Genomic DNA, 22,908 nt, shown 5'->3' with positions numbered 1-22,908 from the left:
CCTGGTATTGTGGGATGTCGACCTCGTGGGGATAAATCCTGTCTGATCTGGAAGGACCAAGTTTGTCATCAATGGGGACAGTCGAACAGCCAACAATTTCGCTAGTATTTTTGAATCCATATTGATGAGCGAAAGTGGTCTGTAGGAGTCACACTCTTCCGAGTCTTTGGAGGGTTTTAAAAGTGCGATGATCATTGCCTCGCGGAGTGTGGGTGGGAGTATGGCCTGTTCAAAAGATGTACCAAACATGTCTACCATGTAAGGCGCAAGAATATCAGAATAATATTTATAGAATTCATTTGTGTATCCATCGGGGCCAGGCGCCTTGCCATTTGGGAGTGATTTAATCACTTCAGCTACCCCCTCCAGTGTGATAGGCATCACCAGATGCACTCTCTGGCCATCCAACAACCAGCCCATTGCTACATTCTCCAGATAACTAAGAATCTCCTCTGTCAACGCTATTAGTTGTGATTTGTAAAGTGTACCATATGTGTCAACAAAGCTATTCAGAATGGCTGCGGCTTGTGTTTGCGGCTTCCCATCCTTTGACTTAACGCGTAGTATGGCCGAGTGACCCTTCCCTTCGCAGATTTTCCTCGCCAGTGTTCCTCCTGGCCTGCCCCCCTCCCCAAAGGATCTAGCTGTGTGTTTTCGATCTAGGTATTTTATTTCATCATCTACAAATGTTTGATGTTCTGTGTGTAATTGGCGTAGTTCTTCTAAAGGTGCGATATCCTGTGTGGCCTCAAAGGCTAGTTCTATCTCCTTCATGCGTATTTCGCAGCGCTTAATCTGACGTCTAATGTCTTTCATTATACCTATAGTGGTGCCTATGCATACGCCCCTTGTTGTGGCCTTGAAGGCTTCCCATAAGAGACTTGAGTTTTCGATCACTGTGTTGTAATTGGCCCGGCCGCATTAGCGATTAGCTGAACCTACACGTTGTCCTCCTTAACTTGGCTATATATGAAAACGCCATTTTGAATGTTACAGCGGCCATCTTAGATCATGAGCGGCCTCGTGGCTGGCGTGCTTTTTAGTCCGTTGTCCGTTCCGCTGACCACTTCTATCTGCCCAGCAACAGGCTATTTTTAGTACCGGTCAAGCCGCACATGCGCAGTTCCCACTGACCCGTAAACCTTCTGGAATGTGCACCAAACTGACCAGCAGAGTTGTGCCCCCTCCAATGAGCTGGCAGTATTCCGAAACATGACCATATATGTCCTTAAAATGTGTCTTAACTCGTGCCGCCTATCTTTTATTGCCCCAAAACTGTATATAAACGGGGTCACACCGGTGTTCGGTGTGATACCTCTTGCATTACCGAAGGGTGCTGTTTGAGTGTACCACCACCCCATGGGGTCTTAATAAACTTGTTCTTTGCCTTTTACAGTTTCCGTGCCAACAGTTCTTGAGTGTAAGTGGGTTATCTCTGGAGTGTGTAGGCCTTGGGAACCCCGAATTACTTCAATTGGCGACCACGAAGGGACTCATCGGCGACTCGGATGCCCGAAGGAAAGGTCGTGACGAAGGCTTGGAAACTCGCCATGGACGCGCGCTGCCACGAGTGACCCGAGTCTTGGCTGCCACGGTGTTTTTTCCTTTCCTTCCGATCTGACCTTCCAGGTGGCGCCGGTCTCCGACTGAGTTTCCGAAGTGTCTGCATCGCTGAGAAAGTGCCGTTTGGCTGATTTGGCTTACAAGACCTTGGCAGTTGGAATCTGGACATTTGGGAATTTGGGTAAGCTTTGTGATCGGTAAGGTAGTCTTCGGACGCTTACTGAGGTCCTATGATTTGTGTTCGGTAAGGTAGTTTTCGGATGCTTACTGAAATTCTGTGATTTGTGATCGGTAAGGCAGTCCTTGGACGCTTGCCGAAGTCCTACGATCTACGTCTTTGATTTGAGTTAGCTAACATTGTGAATTTGTGATCTTTGAACTTATATGTGTAGTGCACTTCACATAGGCAGGCATGTAGAGATGTTTCTCTAACTTCGTTTTTTTTCCCCTGAGCGGCACACTTGTGTGAAGAACTGTAAGTGCCATTTTGTGTGGTGTCACGTTTTTGTGATACTTTTTGAACATGCCTGTTTTCAGCACACTCCGAGGAATGTGTTGTCTTGGAGAAGGTACCTCAATTAGGTTAGCAGAAGCACAGCCGGCTCCCCCAGAGGGAACACCAAATAGGGACATGTATATAAAATTTGGCCTTCCCCCTATTATGTACAGTAAATTATGGCATAAGTACACTAAGGCCGATCCTGAATTGCAATGGCCTCTACACGGGTCATTTGATTTAAGTAAAATACAATTTGTAGAGCAATGTTTGTTTCAACGTAGGTCTAGACAAAATATGTTTGATTGTGTGCGAATGTGGGAGAAAGCGGCGCGTGAGCGAATGAAGCGTGAAGTTGCCTTGGCGGACAAAGAGCAGCGTAAGGCTGCTCGGGATAAGGCTTTACAGCTTGAGGAAAAGGAGGCTCAGGAGAAGAAAGAAAGGGAGGAACAGGAACGTAAATTGCAAACGACTGGTCAATTTCCTATTCGCCGACCACTTTATCCTGTCCTTAATAATGAAATTGATGATTTTTCTTTGTTAGAACGGTCACCGCCTCCGTATGTTTCACCGACGGCTCCGGCTGAGGATTCAGGGGACGACGGACGGGATAAGTCGGACAAGAAGGGTATATCCGCTCTCAGGTTCACTACGGAGAGGTCCGCTCACCTACGCAGTTGGGCTCGTAAAGTGAATAAGCGTAGTATTACTCAGGAGCAATTGTTAACAGAAAAGAAAGGGTGGTCGGATCTTGAATTGATGTATTTTTTGTCTAGTCTGGCGGATGAAGTTGTAGGCGCATATCGTGACCTTTCTGATACGTTTGAGCCCAAAGCATTGTCAGTGTATCGTGAAAATTTGACTAAAGGTGATTTTGATCTTTCAGATGTTGATGACCTGTTTGCGCAATTGATCAAGCTGCGGGATGAGACAATTCGATTGAGGGAGGAACGGAAAAAGAGGCAAAAGGAGGCCGAATTGGAGAAAAATGGGCAGGCCAAAGAGTGTTCTCTCCGTGGTTCAGATAAGAGTTTTGCGTTGCATGTTATGCCTATGCATGAAGCCGCACCTTTGTATGTTCCACCAAAAGGGGAAGGTACGGATGATGATAAATTGTCGAAGGATGCGAAAGGGTATTTTGTGTATAATTGGGTATATACGCCGTGGAATAGAGCAGATGTCATGGCATTGAAAAATTCTCTACCTGATCTTCGGAAGAATCCGGCGGCATTTTACGAGGGGGTGGAGGGGGCTATATCATCTTGTGTGATGACTCTTGTGGATATAGATTTGTTTTTTGGGTTAATATTACCACCTGATATGTGGAGGCAAATTCGTAAAAATAATGATGAAACGATATTGGGGGGAACATGGAAGGAAATAAATGCTGCAGATTTAGATAGAGAACCAGCCTGTAAGCCTTGCCAGTTAATTCTAGATCTGCCGGCAGCTATCTTGAATAAATTAAAAACGCTTGTTCCATCCAAAAAGATTGATTGGACTATGCTAACGTCGTGCAAGCAGAAACCCGATGAAACGGTTTCAGATTTCTTTACACGTTTCGAGGAAGCATTTCATGATTACAGTGGTCAATCTTTAACAGACGATACGGGCCGGCATTTGTTTGTAGATAAGTATGTAGCTAATCTCCTACCAGAGATTGCAAAACGATTGAAGTCGAGTGAAAGTTCCTGGGCCACGGCGACCCCTGCGTCCTTGTTAACTATGGCGCAGTATTATGAGCGACAGGAAGTGGAGGCTAAAGAAAGTGTAGAGAAAAAGGCGAAGGAATTGAAAACGAAGGTGATGTTGGCGCAAGTTCGGGGAACACAGGGTAGAGGGAATAATAGAGGTAGACGAGGTGGAGGAAACGCATCGTATGGTCGTACGGATATTGCGGAGGATCAGTGTGCTTATTGTAAGGAGTTTGGGCATTGGGCCGAAGATTGTCCGGTACTTCGTGAACAGCGTAGTCAGCGTGGTCGAGGAAGTGGAAGGTCAAGAGGAGGTTATACTGGAGCGAGGGGTGGCGGAGGTGATCGTAGACAGGTTGAGGAGAGGGGCCGTGGCCAGGATGAACGAAATACGTTTGATAGACGGAACCAATATCAGATTTCGGAAGGAGAGAATGTGGAACATCAGGATTATGTGCATGCATAGGATTGCGTAGGATGGGGTAAGGAATCAGTTGAAGTGCCGGTAGATCAGCAAGGTCCATATGTAACAGCGGGCATTCTGGGTTCTACTGATCAGTTTCTAGTCGACACAGGAGCTACTCGTAGTGCTTTGTCGAAAAACTTGGTTCCGAGGGCTCCCCTGTCCGGCGAAATGATTACGTGTGTAGGGTTTGATGGCACACCCTCCCCCAGCCCATTGTCCAAGCCCCTTGCACTATGCATAGACAAATACTTTAGTTTTGGCCAATTTTTGTTATCACCCCATACCCCAGATAATATCCTGGGCATTGATTTGCTTAAATATTTTCGAGTGACAATACGTTGCGCTCCAGAGGGAGTGCGGGTTATCCTGAATGACAATTACCCTGACCCTGACAGATTTTATGCTATTTTAGACATTCCAGCTTTGGCCTCTCTACCGCATACGTTGTGGGCGACCTCAGATACGGATGTGGGAGAGATGCGTATTCCACCAATACATATTACTGTTAAGAAGGGGGCCCCTCTACCACGAGTGCCACAGTATAAGATTTCGAGAGAAGGTGAAATTGCATTGATACATATTGTTCAGGATTTGATTTCTGCAGGGGTTGTGGAGGAGGTCCCTTATAATGTTTGTAACAGTCCTATTCTTCCGATTCTTAAGAGAGACACTGATGGCAAAGTCTATCGATTTATTATCGATTTGTGAGAGATCAACAAAATTGTCATTCCCCAATACCCGGTGGTGTCTGATATTACGATCTTGCTTACCTTGGTTCCACCGACAGCCACCACCTTTAGTGTTATTGACTTAAAGAATGCGTTCTTTTCCATCCCTGTTCATCCTGATAGCAGATATCTGTTTGGTTTTACGCTCAATAATAAATCGTATAGATTTTGTCGTGTTCCCCAAGGATATACTGAAAGTCCTAGCATCTACAGCCAGGCTTTGAAAAGGCAGCTAGATTCGTTTAAATTGCAGTTTGGCGTTGCGCTCATCCAGTACGTGGATGACCTTCTGCTTGCCGCTGACTCCTATGCACAATGTGAACAGAGCACACTTGCGTTGCTTTCCTTTTTGGCACAAAACAATCACAAGGTTTCTAAGAAAAAGCTTCAATACTGTAGACCCCAGGTGACCTACCTCGGTCATCTGTTGTCTAAGGAGGGGCGTGCATTAACATCTGATCGAATTCAAGCAATTTTAGACACACCAGTCCCCGCACGCAGAGAGATGTACGTGCCTTTATAGGGTTGACGTCCTTTTGTAGGCAATGGATCATGGGTTTTTCGCATATCATAAAACCTTTGCTGGCATTACTGTCCAAAGCCACACCAATGCCTCTTGAGTGGACAGATGAATGTCAGAAAGCTTTTGAGCAGTTGAGGCAGGCCCTTTGTTCCGCACCCGTGTTAGGTACACCAGACTATACGAAACTTTTCACATTGTACGTGCATGAGAATGATGGGTGCGCGTTGTCAGTGTTAGTGCAATTACACGGGGATAAGCAGAGACCATGTGCATACTTCTCTGCCATTTTGGACCCTGTAGCACGAGGGTTGCCTGGGTGTTTTCGAGCGGTAGCAGCAACTGCAGTAGCCATACGACAGAGTGAGGGAATAGTGTTATCACACAAATTGTTGGTGTTAGTTCCTCACGCAGTAGATGCCCTGTTAAACCAAACCAAGACCCAATATCTCACGAGTGCACGGCTAACAGGATACGAGCTGACACTCTTGGCGCCACATATTACATTGAAAAGATGCGCTACTTTGAACCCTGCCACTTTATTGCCCTATCCGGCCGAGGAGGGTCAGGAAGAAAAACATCATGACTGTGTTTTCCTGACCGAGGAACAGACAAAGGGTCGTGTTGACTTACAGGATGTGCCACTTCCAGATGTGGATGGGGAACTGTGGGTTGATGGATCGTGTTTGAGGCTGCCAGATGGCACGACTTCCGCAGCATATGCGATCATGACACTTAAGACAGTGGTAGAAACAGCTAGGATACCACAAAAGTCGGCTCAGGCAGCAGAGCTGATAGCTTTAACAAGAGCCTGCGAATTAAGTGCTGGATTATGTGTGAACATATACACGGACAGCCGGTATGCCTTTGGAGTGGCCCATGACTTCGGGCTACTTTGGAGGGAACGTGGGTTTCTGACATCACACGGAGAGCACATTATGCACGGAGAGCTAGTGCGTGATCTCCTAAATGCATTGCTTGACCCTAAGAAAGTAGCGATAGTGAAGTGCAGTGCCCATAAAAAGATTACGGATAAAGTGGGTCAAGGGAATGCCTTTGCAGACAGCATAGCTAGACAAACGGCTATGTCCCGAACTAGCTCCCCCATGTATGTGGTACAATCACAGGCTGAGCGATGGAATGATGCTAGAGCAGAAATATTGGATATTCAAAAATCAGCTACTGAATCTGAACTTGCGGCTTGGGCAGCAGACGGGGTACTAGATGATGAGGGTTGTTGGAGGAGTAAAGACATGGAGAAGTGGAAATTGCCTGCGGCTTACTTACAGGCGATGGTCCAGATGACACATGGACTGGCTCATGTCGGAGCTCTGGCAATCACTCGGCTTTTAACACGAGTTTGGGAACATCCCGAGATTGCTAATACTGCAACGAGAGTAGTGCAGACCTGCCTGGTGTGTTTGCAACACAATCCTGGAAAGGGGACCCATACTCCGAAAGGAGGGTTCGTTCCACCTTCTGCACCATTTGAAGTGCTTCAAATGGACTACATCCAGCTCGAGCGCTGCAATAACCTGAAGTACGTCCTAGTGGTGGTGTGTGCTTTTAGCAAATGGGTTGAGGCTTACCCCACGAAAGACAATACGGCTTTGACGACAGCTAAGGTGTTGCTTAAGGAATTCTTTCCTCGCTTTGGAGTTTGCAAATTTTTGTGGAGCGATAATGGGCCCCATTTTGTTGGAAAGATTGTGGAATATGTACTGAAGGGGTTAGGGATTCAGCAGAAGTTCCACGCTGTATTCCACCCTCAGTCAGCAGGTTTGGTCGAGCGGTACAATGCTACGTTGAAGCTTAAGCTGGCCAAAATTGTAGCGTCTACATCGTTGAAGTGGCCAGATGCTTTGCCGCTGGCACTGCTTTCTCTTAGATCAGTACCCCACTCACGAACCGGCCTTACGCCTTATGAGGTGGTGTTTGGCCGCCCTATGAATATCTGGGGGGTGCCCAAGCCACGATTAATACATGATGTACCTTGTGTCATGATGAATGATTATCTGGCACGATTAACAAATGATTTGCTCTCTATTCACCAACAGGTTCGAGAAGCGCTCCCTGATAACTCTATTGGAGAGGGCCACGATCTTCGTCCTGGGGATTATGTTATGATACGCTCGTTTGAGAGAGCAAGCAGTCTGGAGCCCAGGTGGAAGGGCCCCGAGCAGGTCCTCCTTGCGACCCGCACCGCAGTACGAGTGACCAACAGAAAGCGGTGGGTGCATTCGACACATTGTCGCCGTGTCTCCCCGGACCTGGTGACTCCCGCTGTGTTGACTGATTATAAGGAGATCTTGGAGAAAGAAAAGAGCCCAGCTGTGACGTCGCCCGAAGTTGAGGGAGCCTTCCCGGACCAATCTGCTGCCGGAAGAGAGCGTTACAACCTGCGCCCACGATAAGAAGATTTTTTTGTTTTGTTTTTTTTTAATGACTGGTTGGTTACCGCTCCAGGTTTGTGAAACGGAAACCGGGAATTCCAAGGGGGGGGGATCAGTTCTGCCAGAGTAGCGACACCCGTCTTGGCCCGGAGAAGAAAACAACGGCTACCTCGGAGTTCAGCACCGTATTTTTCTTTTTTAGGTATACACGTACGTGTATCTGAGACTTTGGTGAACAATTTGTGAACAATTTGTGCTATTTGAGACTTTCCACGAACATTCTTGAACTATGGCATCAACGGCATCCCGTGATAAGAAAATATTGGGTGCCTTTCTCTTTGTTTTGACCATTGTGGTGATAGCTGTTATAGCCTGGGTAGTTGAACTTGTGGTGCCTGCACGTGAACATTTGCTGCCGACTACCCCGGCTCCGTCTGAACATTTTCATTTTACATTGCCCTTTCATGAAGAGCGACATCGCCAAACGTACTTAAATAACAGCTTCATTCAGATTCTTCACCACACACATAACATGACCAATACTTCAAATTGCTGGGTGTGTGGGATGTTGCCAGGGCACCAGAAGAGAGGGGGCACTCCACTTATTCCACTCCCGTTTTCGCATAATGGGTCATGCAACGCTTGGTACACCCTCCTCTTTACTATGAGATGGCCAACCAAAGGGGGGGTGCTTTTCCGTTTGAATAAAGTATGTTTCCACGACAAGGATGGGTTTCCCCGGGCTGAGGGCACTCGTTTCGAATGGGAAGAGTACAGCCTGATAATGTGTCTGCCCCACGTGTATACAGCAATCAGAGGAACATCAATGTCTCTAGTGCCCATGTTATAAATGTCATTGCTACAAAAGCCGATTTATGTATCAGGAACAAGGGTTCGATTGCAGTGGGAAAAAGCGAATGTAATACTACTCTCACGTTTGATAGCCCGAATGGCATTTCATTTGTTGCATCACGAAATACATATTTTATCTGTGGAACGAAGGGCTACCATCAGCTTCCATTGGGGTGGTTGGGCACGTGCTATGTATCGTTTGTGTTACCTCCCGTATTCATTGCCCCTCCGATGTATCACAATGATTATACTTTGTACCATGATTTCGTTCTGAATAGGGTTAAACGAACTGTTGTCCTGGAGGACATTGACCAAACGGACACTGCATTACAACTAACCCTGGGCGGAGTTCGCGGAGTGGGGCTTCGCGGAGCTACGCGAAGTGGGCGAGAAACTACGCCCACCTCCGCACTCCGCGTAGCCCCACTCCGCAAAACCACTGGCCGGCAGCCCCGCAACCCGCCTCCCTCCCGCCCTCCCTAAATACTTTAAAATAAAGGAACGCAATAATTTTAAAAGCACTTACCTTGCCGCCGCTGGCCGCCGCGTTCCCCGGGGCTCGTTATCTTCCGTCTTCCATATTTTGCAGTAATGCGCATGCGCGGCCGTCCGTTCCTTTATTTTAAAGTATTTAGGGAGGGCGGGAGGGAGGCGGGTGGCGGCCAGCTACGCTCCGTCTGCGGAGCGTGCGTAGTGCTGCCTGGCTCCGCCAGCTCCGAAAAATGCGGAGTAGGCGGAACTACGCACACTCCGCAGACGGAGCGTAGCTGGCCGCCCACGGTTAATTACAACAATATGTGGACTTTAATCTGGGACTATTCTCCTTTGTGGGGGCTGCACTGAACAGCCGGAAAATCAGACGACTGACCCGTGTTGTCGAGGCTGTTGCAAATGACACTGCCATTGCCCTGGGGAATATTACCGAGGAACTACAGATTTCCAGGATTGTCACCCTCCAAAATAGAATGGTATTGGATGTTGTTTTGGCTGATCGTGGGGGGGCCTGTAGAATTATCGGAAGCAGCTGTTGTGTATACATTCCGGACAATTCTCCATCTGTGTATGATGCCATCTCCAAACTTCATAAAATTGCAGCTGAGATTCACCCGGACAATGGAACTTGGACACTTTCGGGATGGTTCTGGTCCATGCTTGCAACTTGGGGCTGGAAATTGTTGACGATTCTCTGTATACTTGTAGGGGCCATGTTTTTCATATGCCTATGTATTCAATGTGGCCCAGCTTTATGTTCAATGTGTTTATCAGCTTGTATACCATCAAGACGAGCTCTTGCCCATGACAAAATGATGCTTCACAAGGAGGTAACACAAATAATGTTAATAGACATCGAGGACGAACATCCTGACTATGTTCACTATGAGGTAGATTCCGCTAAACGCTAAAAGGGTCGTCTGTTGTAATTGGCCCGGCCGCATTAGCGATTAGCTGAACCTACACGTTGTCCTCCTTAACTTGGCTATATATGAAAACGCCATTTTGAATGTTACAGCGGCCATCTTAGATCATGAGCGGCCTCGTGGCTGGCGTGCCTTTTAGTCCGTTGTCCGTTCCGCTGACCACTTCTATCTGCCCAGCAACAGGCTATTTTTAGTACCGGTCAAGCCGCACATGCGCAGTTCCCACTGACCCGTAAACCTTCTGGAATGTGCACCAAACTGACCAGCAGAGTTGTGCCCCCTCCAATGAGCTGGCAGTATTCCGAAACATGACCATATATGTCCTTAAAATGTGTCTTAACTCGTGCCGCCTATCTTTTATTGCCCCAAAACTGTATATAAACGGGGTCACACCGGTGTTCGGTGTGATACCTCTTGCATTACCGAAGGGTGCTGTTTGAGTGTACCACCACCCCATGGGGTCTTAATAAACTTGTTCTTTGCCTTTTACAGTTTCCGTGCCAACAGTTCTTGAGTGTAAGTGGGTTATCTCTGGAGTGTGTAGGCCTTGGGAACCCCGAATTACTTCAACTGGTGAATTTATCTGGAAATATTCCTTGATCGCTTTTTTTATGGTGTCTGCGTAAACATTATCAGAGAGGGCTCGGGAATTGAACCTCCACTGAAACGGGGGTGGTGCGTAATTCGGTATCATGAGTTTCATTAAGACAGGATTGTGATCTGACAGTGTGCGTGGCAGGACCTGCACTTCATGTGTCCATAAGGCAATGCTATCTGTGCCTAGCCAGTAGTCCAGGCGTGACCATCTACTGTGGATCGCTGAGATGTGGGAGGCCCCCGTGCGTCAATGTGCCGTTTCCTCCAGATATCAGTTAATGACAGATCCGCTAGCATATGTCCTAACTTCGTCCTTGCTTGTTTATGCTGTTCTAAGGAGTTGGGGGATCGATCCAGCCCATCCACAATAGTCGCGTTCCAGTCTCCCCCACATATGATATGCGTGTTCGTGAATGACTATAAGTGTCCCCGTATCTCTTGAAAAAACTCTGGCGCATCTTTATTTGGACCGTATACATTAAGGAGTGTTATGTGTTGCCCGCGTAATGTGCCGGAGACTATCACATATCTACCATTGGGGTCCTGTACCACTCGATGTGACTTGAAGTTTACACCCTTACGGATCAGTGTGATTACTCCCCTCGAATAGGAGGAATAGGAAGCCGTATAAGACAATTCCGCCCATCGTGTACTTATATGCTGATGTGTGTTAGGTGCAATGTGCGTCTCCTGCAATATAGCCACATCTATTTCCCATCTGTTTAGATAGGCAAACACCTGCCTTATTTTCTTTGGTTGAGTGAAGCCCCTTATATTCCACGTGAGGAAGTTTAGGTGTGTTCTACCTGTTCGTCCATTGTCCTGAGTCATTGATAAGGACAGCACGATCTATCTAGGATCGAGCAATAACCAGAATTGAAATCGGAACCCATCGCAATGCAATTACATACATCTGATCTACCAGTCCCATGCCACAGAGGACATAGTATCACGACATTTCTCAACTTTCTTGGTCTCTCAATACAAACCGAACCCTTGCTCCCTCCCACCCCACCCACTCTAGCAACCCAAACCTGCCGAAGCCATATTCCCTTTTGAGACATTCCCTTCAAACTAGAACAATTCAACACATTCACCCTCACAATAGAACTTATTTTGGGGGTTACCCTTGTGGAGGTCCGCTTGGGGCGCAACTCGACACCCAACGTATTGGGTGTGGACGACACCTTTAACAGATTATTTATACATGTTTGGTATGTCTGTTTGCCCGCACCCCCACCCCGCCAGCATTAGCTGTAACGTGGACAGTGATCATTAACAACAACACCCATAAAATATACGTCGTTCATATAATAGCATTTTGAGCAAGACTGGTACGTTCCCCCAACAATAGTTCTAGTCAACACATCGTGGCCCGTGAGCTGATCTCACAAACAGATATTTGTCAGATATGTATGTCGGACACACACACGTGCAGTGGTTAATCTTATGATTGTTCAGCACATTTCTGTAGCCCCATTCAGTCAGAGTACGGCGCCATCGGCAGCCCATAAACAAGGTTCGACCAGTGTGTGCATGTGACCAGAAAGGATACTGTATGCTGATCCATTCTCACAGGACCTCACAACCCAACAAAAGTTTTTACAATAAGTCCGAAAACAGCGCGTTAGAGTATCAATGTTCGTGATTGCCAAAAGCAATTTAGGTTTATAGTTATTGTGTGACTTGGCCTCCCTGCCAGATACCAAAAGTCGATAAAGTTTTACCCATTCACAGTCACTGGAGGTCTCGCAAGTAGCTGCATGGGCCATGCACTGTTCGCTGCAGCATTTAGTCTGTCACACTTATTTACTCAACAACCCATTTCCTCTTGCCAACGGCAGTCACAAGGATCCCGCCCTGCCCTCCTACAATCATGAAGAGTCTTACCGCAATTCTCCTGTGGTTCTTACCAGTACAGTTATTCTGAGTCTTGACGCTGTTCCTCGCGGTCTTTAGTCCTTTGTTCTTGCATCACTTTAATGATTCCTGCGCCGCTTTAGGTGAGGATAACAGCACTGCCTTGTCGTTCCATGGCACGCGTAGCTTGGCCGGATACAGCATGGAATAACTGATGTTAAGGTCCCTGAGTTTGGCCTTGACGGACGTAAATTTCTTCCTAGCTTGCTGCACTGCGATGGTGTGGTCCGGGTAGAATTCTAGTGAATTACCCTGGTGGGTCATTTTTCCTTTCTCACGTGCAAGGCGCAGGATGGCATCTCTGTTGCGATAATTTAATATCCTCGCTACTATTGGTCTCAGTGTTGCTCCAGGTGGTGGACGAGGCGCGCGTTCCACAATGAAAATTGGCGACAGCGCTTCTGGTCCGAAGAGGTCTTTGCATAGTTTCTCCACGTACAATTCCATACGCCCGGTGTTTGTTGTCTCCGGCAGGCCTGTGATGCGCACATTATTGAGCCTTGAGCGCGCTTCCAACTCCTCTTCCTTTGCTTTAATCACCTCTAGGACGCGTTTCATGCCTGCGCATTTGGTGGCCGTTGTGCGCGATTCGTCTTCTACAGCTGAGATGCGTGTTTCGGCCTCGTCTAGCCGTTCACAGTGTTTTTCTTGTCTTGCTGCCATGCCGTCCATCCTGCATGTTAAGTTGTCCAGCTTACCGTTTATGTCTTGTAAATTCACTTGAATAGCCAACAATTTTTTTTCCATGTTGCTGCTTGGTGCCGGATCCGCTGCCCCATCGTTGTCCGCCATGTTCTCCAACGGTTTGGGTGCTTTTTTATTTTCAAAGGATAGTTTCTGCTGTTGTTTATCCGGTTTCCCCATCGCCACTGCCCGTGGGGTAGTCGTCTTCGTCGTGTGGACTGATGCCCTGGTGGTTCTTACCGCCGACGCCGTTTTGCCCCTGAAAGTGAAGGACGCTACTGGGGTCCCCGTGTGTGTTCACAGTTCAGACGCTCCGTCCACTATGGGTCAGGCGTGTCCCCATTACCACGTGTCTGCGCTGTATACCATCACGGCTCTCCGGTATTTAGAGGGACCCGTTACTCCCGTGGTTGTTAGTTCTTTTATGGAGATGTAGAAGCTCCCCTTATGCAGCCACAGGGTTTAGAAAGGGGCTTGTGTCGTCTCCAGCAGTGGAGCTGATCACGGCATTCATGTCCTGAACCCCCCTCTCAGTCGCACCATATTGATGGGACTTGGGGATCACGGCTGTTGATGCGGTTGCAGCCTGCAGTTTCGCGCCGTTTTTATGATTTTCGTGCTTCAGGCAGCAGTACTTGAGTGACGATGTCTCACGAAATTATCTACCTTCAGCATAAACGTCGCATGTTACCAAACCAGGCATGTCAGGCGCTGTCACCATTGAGTCTTCAAGCCTCCTTTTACACTTGGCACGGAAAATTATATCTGCCGATCTGCGATGTGCGCCGCCGTTTTATTCCCTCTCACACTCGGGCTCAGTGAATGTAAAGCCGATCGTTACCTGCATTCCAGTATGCGGATTTGCCAGTCTGATGTAGCCGCAATCGTATCTTGCCTTCGCCAGCTTCCACCGCGGTCGAGACCTCCGCATTACTCACTGAGCCGAACCAAACGCGATCGGGTCGGCAATCTCGTCCCCCGCCATCTTGTCCGCTATGCTGCGCCACACTCAGATCCACGCTGTTTTGTACCTCTTTGCCTGCGTCTTTTTATTCCATCTTTGGTCCGCTCCTGCTCTGTACCATCCTGCACCACAATATTCGATGAGCTGGCGGAATGATGGGGTCCAAGGCAGGGACAGACCATGTCGCATTTGGTCATCCGGCGGAGCTGCGGATTACACAGCCATTCCGCTGTGCGCCCCCTAGCGCCTCCCTTGAATCTCTTACTTTAAAATTACAAGTAGCAATTGTCAAATGCAGTGCCCATAAGAAAGTTACGGATGATGTTGGTCGCGGAAATGCGTTTGCGGATGAAGTTGCGAAAGAAACTGCGAGAAATGTGATGAGTAGAATGTATGTTGCGGGTCCAGCGAGATGGGTTCCAGAGAAGAGTATGTGTGAAGATACGATTGAGAGTGTGAAATCCATTCAAGCTGAAGATACAGAGAAAGAGTTGAATGAATGGAGAGAAAGCAAGGGTAGATTGGATTGGAATGGTTGTTGGACTGATTTGTCCGAGCATCAAAGATGGTTGCTGCCTAAGGCGTATGTTCTTCCGGTTGTTACAATGGCTCATGGAATGGCACATATCAGCGTGAAAGGGATTTGTAAGTTGTTGGCTCCAGTTTGGCAGAATGCGGGAATTCCAAAATGTGCAGAGAACTTGGGTACGAACTGTATGGTGTGCTTGATGTACAATCCTGGTAAGGAAACTCCAACACCAGCTGGTCATTTTGCTCCTCCTACGTATCCGTTCGAGGCTTTGCAGCTAGATTTTATCCACATGGAAAGATGCAACAACTTGAAATATGTTTTAGTGGTCGTTTGCTCTTTTTCTAGATGGGTAGAAGCTAATCCCCTTAAGGACAATACTGCCTTGTCCACAGCGAAAGTTTTGATAAAAGAGTTTTTCCCTAGATTTGGAATGCCGAGAATTATCTGGAGTGACAATGGGAGTGAATTTGTGGGTCAAGTCATAAAGAGAGTGTGTGAGGGACTAGGAATTCGGCAGAAATTCCACGCTGCAAATCACCCCCAATCAGCTGGTTTAGTCGAGTGCTATAACAGCACTCTTAAATTAAAATTGGCCAAAATCCAAGCGAGCACTGGTCTACAGTGACTAGATGCTTTGCCTTTAGCGCTCCTGTCAACAAGAATGACTGTGCATTCGCGAATGGGTCTGAGTCCGTATGAAGTGGTCTTTGGTCGCCCAGCAAATATTTGGGGTGTGCCAAGACCAACTAGATTTAGTGAGATTGAACATCCTGTGTTGCTTGACTACTTGCGCGAATTGATGACTAAATTGCGTGTCTTACACCAACAGGTACATGAGAGCCTACCACAAGCTTCTGAAGATCCAGGCCACGCTATTGAACCTGGTTCATGGGTCTTCATCAAGAATTTCCTGCGGAATAAGAACGATCAGCCCCGCTGGATAGGACCCTTCCAAGTACTCCTGTCTACACGTTCTGCAATACGAGTACAAGGCAAAAGAAACTCGATCCACAGTGTACACTGTAAGCGAGCACCTTTGCTCTTACCGTACGATAAGTGGGTCCAGGAGGGACTTCCGGACTCTGAAACTGATACTGTTCCACGATGTTTGCCATTCAGCGATGCTAGTCTGATTTGTACGAACTCTGAGAGACAAAGTGACGATCTGTTACAAGAAGCTGTGCCTCTTTCGAATCGCTTGAACATTAGTGAGCCTGATTTGCTGTTTAAAGATCAAGAATTGCCTGGAAGAAGCCGCTATAATTTGCGACCGAGAGTCATGGACAAATAAAGCGCAAATAAAGTTTTTATGATTTTTCTGTTTGCAGGTTAACTCTCCACCGAGGATCTACTAATTTTTGTTTTTCGAACCGCCATCCGGGTTCAGCTGTAGGGTCGCGGTTGCCGAAAGTCTTTGGAGTGCAAGCCTGAGACACTAGGTCGAGTGTTCTGGTTGACCTAAGGGAGTTGCCCTGGGTTGACAGAGGCATTCCTTAGCATAGAACACCCTAGCATCGCGAGCAGCATATTAAGTTTAGGATGGATTTCTTCGAGTTGGAGAGACCTGCACGGACAATGATTTTTAGAAAGAAGTTATGTAAATTGATTTCAAAGAAACGATTTCTAATACCGTGTGTATTTTTGCTATTGAGTTTGATGACATTCATAATTGGTTATGTGACATTCTCTTTTAAAGTAGCGTTTTTTCCCACTGTGCAACCTACACCTACACCTACTATTTCTTCTCATTCTTTTCACCCTTTGCCTGAACATGAGGTAGTTAGACGATTGGAATTTGCCAATAATTCCTTTATTCAACTTTTGCACCAACACCAGTTAATGATGAATACGACAAACTGTTGGATCTGTGGTCTAATGCCCCATACGACCGATAAGGGTATTCCGTACTTAGTTTTGCCCTTCAGTTTAAATGGTTCGATTTGGGCTTACAGAACGATGTTTATTTATGCCCATAGTGTTTATCCCCTACGTTCACCGAAAGACAACCCGAAGAATAGTGCTGTTGCAAGAGGCATAGTCGACATGGTTAAAGGGACTAATGCCGTTGAAACTATTCCGATAGATGAGAAGCAACCCTATAGTGGATGGGATGTTACTGGATATGGAGTTAGTCTGAGTGTTAACCAGCGAGCGAAGAGTTCTCCACCGATTTGGATAGTGCCCCATCAGGGTCGCTATTGTCTGCAGTGTAACGGCAAGAATCCGAGAAGGAAGAGCGTTTGTACTGATACTTACGTATTTACATCTCAGTCTTTTTAGCTGCTAAGGGTACCTACTTTGTTTGCTACGACAAACCATATACATGGTTGCCCCCTGACTTTTCGGGCACATGTTTTGTTTCTTTCCTGTTTGCTCCCACTTTTACAGCTGCGGCAGATTACCATATGACGAGAGTTGTAGAGGTGTCTTTAGTCAAGAAGACACTGCAGGGCAAGAATTGGGAGATTTCTTTAAGGGTTTTCTGCCGTTCTGGGGACCGATGGCTAATAGCAGGAATATTCGCCAGTTGACGAGAGTGGTTGAGTCCACTATAGTCGAAACTGCCGGTGCCCTTAGTAACTTGACTGCTGAGCTCCAGTCGGATAGACTCATGACACTTCAAAATAGAGTTGCCCTTGATGTCATACTAGCAGATCGAGGTGGAGTTTGTAAACTGATTCAATCAAGCTCGTGCGTTTTCATTCCAGACAACGCTCCGTCAGTTTTCCAGGCCATTTCCAAGCTACATAAGATCTCTGATTCTGTCCATTTGGACAAAGGAGATTGGTCATTGATGGGATGGTTATGGGGATTGATATCCACTTGGGGTTGGAAGATTTTGATGGTCATTGGGATGGTTTTAGCTATCCTTTTCATGTTCTGTCTCTGTGTGCAGTGTGCTCCTGCTATTTGTGGCCTCTGTGCTACTTTGTGTGCAAGGAGACCTGTCCAGAGAGAGGTACTAAGTAATAGGATGATGCTACAGCAACATATCGATGATCTGATGAATATAGATCCAGATTCAGATTAACATGGGTTTGGGTCTGTTGCCTATGTAAGGGCAAAAGGAGGGTCTGTATGTCCGTGAGTTTGTGGGTCTGGTTCGGGTGTTCCGAACCCGTTCGAATAAGGTCGTTGGAAAAAGACGATTTTGGTGTCAGCAGACCGCATATGACGAGTGTAGCGTGTATGAGTGTTTTCGCATGAATCGATCGATGATAACACTCTGTATTCAAGGATTTAGTTTGCGTACGGCAGCCATTTTGAGTGGTTGCCCTCACATAGGCCGAAGACTACGGCCGAACGAGTCCTTGAAACACGTATGTCTTAGCTGACTTTTGAATGACCTGGCTGAACTGACTCCGGGCCCGAGGCTGCCCTCGCTGAGCCAGTTCCTTGTTAAGCAGCTGGATAGATAGAGATCAAAGAGTAGGGCAGGCCCGAGTTTATGGTACACTGCTCCCACCTTTCTATCTCACTTCCTTTACAACATAATCACTGATTTGGGTTGAGGGTTTATGATGGGTTTGTCCGGCCTGACTGAACAGGATAATGGAATGTGCTTGGTCATTTCTGGTGGGCTGGACAACGGAGAATGGGATTGTTGTCATACGCTACTTTCAAAATGTCACTTTTCGATTGGTCAATTTGTAAGAACCCAATGCTAATTTTGAATGTTGCCTGAGGCTTGATTTTTGGCATAAAAGACCATGCTCCGCTCATTGAATGTGTGCAGTCTCTAGCGAACCACCCGTGTGTGCTTCGTAGATCTCTGTTCCTGGTTGCAGCCAATAATTTTTGGTCTTTGACGTCATCAAGAAGTGTCCCGTGTCTCTGTTTGCCGAGACAAGGGAACTCGAAGGCATCGGGCGTTTTCCCTGATGCCCCTGGGTCTTAAAACCCGGTCCTTCAGTTGTGCGGTCCTCCTAGCAATGCAATGGGGTTATTAGATGCCTGGTTGGGCCCTCACTGGCAGTATGGGAGGAAGGAGCTGGACCTAGCCCTACTTACCCTTGAATAGGCTGTGTTTTGTCTCCACACAAATGGCTGCATACTCCCTGCAGTTAGTGTGGAGCCAGAGGCAGGAAGTCAGGGCATCTGTGAACTTCAAAGACCTGGCTCTAGAAGCTTCTCCCCACTTCAAAGGCACAACTTGGCATTTATACTGGACCTCATACACCACCACTTCAGTAAACTTTTGAAACTGTGGATACTCTGCCAAGAAGAAGGACTGATATGCTCCTAAATGATGACTACTCTGCTTGAGTGATGCTCTGAAGAACTACTGCCCTTCTCTGCTGACCTACTGCCCTCTTGCCTTGGTGCAAAGGACTAGCACTGCATCTCTTGAACCCAGAATGGCATCAAGGACTAGTTGGCTGTCTCTTGATCTGAAGCCTTAGGGTCTTCTAACAACCTTGCACCTGCACCTGGAGGCTGCCATCTGCGAGCCTACCCTGCTAAGTGGTGCCATACCAGTCCTGGACCCTTGGAGTTGGGGTTAAAATGCTCTGTAAGCCTCTGTAGATCCAGTGTAACCAATGCATCCCTTCTGCTGCACATCGCAAACCTGAGCATAAACGACATATCGCTGCTGCTGCATGGATTGGACCTGTCACACAAGACTTGCATTGCCACCGCAGCCCCTTCCGAACTACCACTGCGTGATTCATTCACTGTGCAGAACCTCACATGCCTTATCAATGGCAACATCGACAACGGTACATCGCACCCTCACAGCTCATCAGAACCAACAAATCGCCCCAACTGTGCACTGCATCCTAGATGCAGGGCTTTGCATTGCAAGCCCCGTCTACAGGATCCCCAACAATGATGCAGGCCCTTGCATTGCAGTCTAGCTGCACCTCAGTATTGATGCATCACTTTGACCTCACCAGGCATTGTCAGAGCAAATTCTGTTGATGCTCCGCAAACCGGGATTTAAGGGAACTCTGTGCAGCATGCGTAACTGGGTACCTGCAGCCTGCATGCACTCCATTGCAGTTGACCTGAACTTTATCCTAGTTCAGCATGATATTCCAAGCTGGTGCTTTGTGCTATTTGGCTCCATTTTCATAAAACTCTTTAAGCTTGACCATCTCAGGGGATACTGATTCCATTTTAGTCATTTTGTTCTTGCATTGTTTATTAAAGAAAGTTCGATTTTTCAAACTTGGTGTGAGATCCTTTTTGTGTGTTGTTTTTATGCTATTAGTGTTTGAAGTGTTGCACAAATACATTAGACATTGCCTCTAAGTTAAGCTTGACTGCTGTGTGCCAAGTTACCAGAGGGTTGAGCACAGGTTGATTTAGGGTTGTCTTGTGCTACAACAAGACAAGGATTGTGGTTACTGTTTGACCAGGGTTCAGACCCCAGTCAATCAACAGCCCATTTTCTTACATTATGAATTTGTATCTTTGTTTGCTGCAGACAACCAAATCATATAGTCCAGTGCTTCACTTACTATTTTCAGTAAACAGTTCCCTGTTTTAAAAACACCTTTTCAAGCTAACAACCCCCAAATTAAACATATAATGTAAAAAATACAGATTCCACAATTGGTAAGCTATATTGACTACTTGGGGCCTCATTTATGAAAAGTGACGCATCGCTGCGTTAAAACAGCGATGCGTCACTTTTCACTGCGCACCCCTTACGACATTCCTGATGCGTCATATTTAATGTATGACGCATCATGTTGCAAGGAGTTACAGATACGTCAGTATTTCTGACGTACCTGTAAGCGCAAAAGTGACGCATTGCTGGAGTGTGTCACAAAAGTGACGCAACTCCAGCAATGCGTCCTTTCACATGGGGAAAGCCCCATGTGAAAGGGCTTGCGTCAGTCTGACGCCTGCTGTGAGGCAGGCGCAAGATTTTGACGCAACAGCGTCCTAAAAGTGACGCAGTGAAATCTCATAGATTTCACTGCGTCACTATTACGAGGCTTTTTGCAGGGGAATGCCCCCTCTGCATACATTATACCTGACGCAGGTATAATGTGGCGCAGGGGTTTAAAAAGTGGCGCATCTAACTAGATGCGTCACTTTTAAAATATGGCGCACCGAGGCGCATTTTTACACCGCTGGTGCGTCACAAAAAGTGACGCACCGGCGGCGCAAAACTGGCGCAAGGCCTTCATAAATAAGGCCCTTGGTTTTTTCATCACACTTCCAACCTTGAAAGTTCCCTAATGCTCTTTCAGCACATTTACTCCTTCCAAATACCCCATCACTTCCGACCTTGAAACTTCCCTGATGCCCTTTGGGTTTGTCCTTTTTTGTCCCTTCTCTAAGCACTCAATCCCTTATTTCAGAATAGACTATTCGCACAGCCCTACGCACCATTATACAGGTGCAGCTTTTGACGAACCGCATTGTGAGCATATGCAACTGACTCATAGGTTGAATTGCCTGTGTGGAGTTACTTGATTGGCAATTGGATTCCTTCCATCCAGTTCATCATCATTGCACATCTAACTTCCCTCACTACCTACTCCTCTTCCTTTCCTGCACCCTCTTCTTATTTTAACCTTTCTCTCCGATATACTGCACCTACTGAATAATTGTTTAACCCAGTCTTGACGATGACCTAAATCCTTACTGGTTGAAAAACCGTCGACCACTCAGCATACCGTTGGCTCCCTTGGTTTCTAACATGTACACATTCAATTGTTTTCTCACTGCCCATGTTATTTATCCATTTTAAAATATTGTACCATTTCTGCTGTTTATTTCACTTTATTGCGTCTCACCTGCACTGTTCATCTTCACACAAGCACGTTGTGTGCACTGTACTTTTGTATTACACTTACATATAATGCATTAGTGCTGCCAGAACTAATAAGTACTCAGTAGCGGCTGTTACCAGACCTGGGTAGTGTGTGGGGCGGAGGCAGGGATTGGGGGGAACGAAAAAGGTAAAAAAAACACTCACCCGTGACGCCCAGCTGGCGCTGCTCCTCCTCTGTCCTCTTCTTCCTGACTCCAGTCCTGCGGCAGGATGCAAGAAGCAACAGGAAGCACCCAGCTCCCAGCCTCTCAATAGCCAATCACAAGGCTGCAATGCAGCATTTTGATTAGTCTGAGCACTGTGGACCGGTGCTCAGACACGGAATGGGGGCCTGGGCATGTACTCCTTGCAGGCTGTAAAGTAATGCAGCCTGCTTGAAGTAGATGCAAAGTGTGCATGAATGTTTGGCCTGCCCAAGAGGGCCGGCCAAACATTCATGTGCACTGAGAAGAGGGCAAACAATCCCACCCGTGCACCTCTGTCGTCAGAAAGGCCCCGCCCTAAACACAAAGCTGCAACAAACGGAAACATAAAATTATAATAACCTGAGGTATTATAATTTTATGTTTCCTTTACTACACTATTGCGAAGCAGTGGGGCGACGCTCCTCCGCCTTAGCAGAGGAGCCGCCAATGTACACAGTGTAATAAGAGACTTCAATACGTACAGCACTTGTCAACTCTGTTGTTGTTTTCCTGCTTCTGTTCTTTCATAATTGATTTTGCACCCTATCAAGTTGTCTTCTATAAGTATTACCTGTTGAGACTTTTTTTTGTTACAAATATATGAATTAGTCACTATGCACACGTATGAAATCTTGGCAACCAGGCCAGTTCTATCTATCTATCAATGCAACCCTCCATATCTGTCTATGCAAGACTCTCTATTTTACCCATCTGTCCAACCATCTCTATTTGTAATAAAGTTTTATAATAACACCACAAGAAACATTAGCTTAGGCAAATGGCTAGCAGCAAATGCCAGACAAATTAGCTTTTTTAGGTCTGGTGTTAACCAAAACCTTTTGATTTTTATTAAAATTATATATATAAAACAGTAACTTATAGGGGTTTTCAGCCAAGCGCAAATCATTTATCTGTTGTTGTGACATTCACATTTTTCTTTTACCCACTCCAGCAAGCATAATGGGGCAATTGGTCAGGCCACTTCATGAGTTGGATTACTTCATTGTGAATTACAGTATGCTATCCTTTCACAAGGAAGGAGCACACATCGACTTGCAAAGTAGTTCCATTGAGTTCCAGGGACTACTATGGTAATGTGTGCT

This window comes from Lissotriton vulgaris, chromosome 2_1, assembly GCF_964263255.1.
Source record: "Lissotriton vulgaris chromosome 2_1, aLisVul1.2, whole genome shotgun sequence".
NCBI lineage: Eukaryota > Metazoa > Chordata > Amphibia > Caudata > Salamandridae > Lissotriton > Lissotriton vulgaris.
The sequence above is the reverse complement of the archived record's forward strand: the minus strand, read 5'-3'. Positions refer to the sequence as shown.